The sequence below is a fragment of the Limulus polyphemus genome, unplaced genomic scaffold (genome assembly GCF_000517525.1).
Source record: "Limulus polyphemus unplaced genomic scaffold, Limulus_polyphemus-2.1.2 Scaffold6220, whole genome shotgun sequence".
NCBI classification, from domain to species: Eukaryota; Metazoa; Arthropoda; class Merostomata; order Xiphosura; family Limulidae; genus Limulus; species Limulus polyphemus.
The window spans coordinates 31,603-34,237 of record NW_013671830.1 but is presented as its reverse complement, the minus strand read 5'-3'; positions in this window follow the sequence as shown (position 1 = coordinate 34,237).

Here is a 2,635-nt window from a genome sequence, read left to right as displayed (position 1 = left end):
CCCACAACGTCCCACATCACCCTTCACAGCCTACAGCCCACAACATCACCCTTCACAGCCTACAGCCCACAACGTCACCCTTCACAGCCTACAGCCCACAACATCACCCTTCACAGCCTACAGCCCACAACATCACCCTTCACAGCCTATAGCCCACAACATCACCCTTCACAGCCTACAGCCCACAACGTCCCACATCTATATCACCCTTCACAGCCTACAGTTACACATTATATGCATTATTTTATATAAAAGCGGAACATTAAAAAACGTTTACTATTCTCGTTACCGTTATCTTGAACAAGTTTTTAAATATTTTATATTCTAGCTAACAGAACTTAGATGTTATAAATTCTTGTTTTTGTTCAGTTATAACTATTACAAGCTTAAGTTTTGGAGCATTTCTTTTGTCAGTAGAAACGTAGATGAATTGAATCCACCTCAACTATTACACGGCTACTATCTCAGTATTTAGGAATTTCATAAATTAATCCTATTTGTGTATGTTAATTAAGTATGATCCCTGTGGGTACACATGATATTGCATTATCTTATTTATAAAACCAAGATGATAATCGTGTTTCTGTTACTTGGAAACGCGCTTGTATTGTAACATTAAACTTATATTCATCTTAAACTCTACATGTTGTTATGCTTAAGCTATATTATCCCTTTACTTTAACTTCATAATATGTAAGCTACATTTTTTGTTAATGATGGAATAAGTTTGGAATAATTCAAGCTTTACACGGAAACCAATAACCATAAAATGTACTGTTTAATACAAGTGTAACTCTGATGGGTTTTGTTTTTCTTATATTATTTTTGCTGTTGTTATTCATGCAATATTTTTCGTTTGTAACTTTCTTTATTATTGAAAATGAACAATTATTATTCTATGTTATCAATAATGTTAAGTGTGAAAACTAAATCAAGTAGTTTCAAATACCAACATATACTTTTTATTCAATTTGTCGAACGATTTGTTTTCCTATAACACAATTTAAAGTAACAGAAAAATTGCATATTTGTGTGTGCGCTTACATAAGGCTCTAATATATAAATATATATACCACTAAGTTGCATGAAATTAAAGAAAAATAAATCATCTACCAGCAAAATTTGAATTTTATGGGCGGGGAGTTTATTGATTTAAATCCACTACTATTCCACGCACGTGACTTTAGGTAGGTGGTACAGTGAGTAAAAGTAAACTCTCAATTTTCGTCATGTTTCATTCAAAGAGGCTTAGGAATATTGATTTTGTTCCGAACCACATATATTTGGTGATAGATATTTTACACCCACATTTCAATTTCTGAAATAGAATCACATTAACTAGACGTAGAAATTAAACAAATTAATCGTGATATTAATTCAAATGTTTTTGATTTTTGTTTCTTTTCGAATATAAGGCCTACTCTCTCCTAATAGTAATATGCCATATTATTCTGTTATAACTATTACAACTTCAGGTTTTATACAATTTGTAATAAATTACAAAATTTTATTATTAGTTGGAACATTGATACAAAAATTAATATTTAAAAGAAGCATAAAATCTAATTGTTAAAACATTTTTGGTAAATACAACTATATGTTATATATATATATAATGATGCAAAAAATATAAGTTTTTTCCTTGAAAATTCCGATAAATATTTTTAGTATTTAATAAGATCGTTTAAACACTTTAGCACTAATTTCATGCGTGTATTAACACCATATATTACATAAATAGATAAGCTCTTACAAAGGGTAGATAAAGTCTGAAAATTAGTAGTTACAGTAGACTTATGATTAAACTTAATGAGTAGGGTTTAGGAGTTATACTAGCTCAGATAACTTGGTATTGAGTTTTTATACTAATATAATTTCTCAACTGTGCAACTGATATTAACTTATTAATTTCAGCTTTTATTACTATAATGGGTGCTGAAATGCGAATGTCAGGAGGTAAGGTTAACACACTTACCCCTAGTGGTGGAATCTTGTTTATTTTTGTTTTTCTTTCATCTTACATTTGTTTGGAGAGCACTCACCTTCCCACAACTGTCTACGGCTGTGAAGGGTGATGTGGGACGTTGTGGGCTGTAGGCTGTGAAGGGTGATATAGATGTGGGTGGTTGTGGAGCAAATTTATTTTATTAGCATTGTCTTTGTGTACTGAGAAACATAGCAAAACGTCAGCAAAAAATAAAAAAATGGTGAAATTTAGATAGATAAGTTAAAAGTGTCTAACAAAAATTATATATACACATGCTTGTGGAAACTATACACGTTTCGTTCACTAAGAACACGCACCTGAAAAAAAACAACATAATCCATGAGACAGAGAGTCGTAACATCTAATCCCAAACAACTGAAGCTCGTTTTTAAAACAGATAAGTCAGAACACGGAATGTCATAACATCGAATCCCAAACAACTGAAGCTTTTTCTTAAAACAGATAAGCCACAACACAGAGTGTCGTAACATCTAATCTCAAACAACTGAAGCTTTTTCTTAAAACCGATAAGCCACAACACAGAGTGTCGTAGCATCTAATCTCAAACAACTGAAGCTTTTTCTTAAAACCGATAAGCCACAACACAGAGTGTCGTAGCATCTAATCTCAAACAACTGAAGCTTTTTC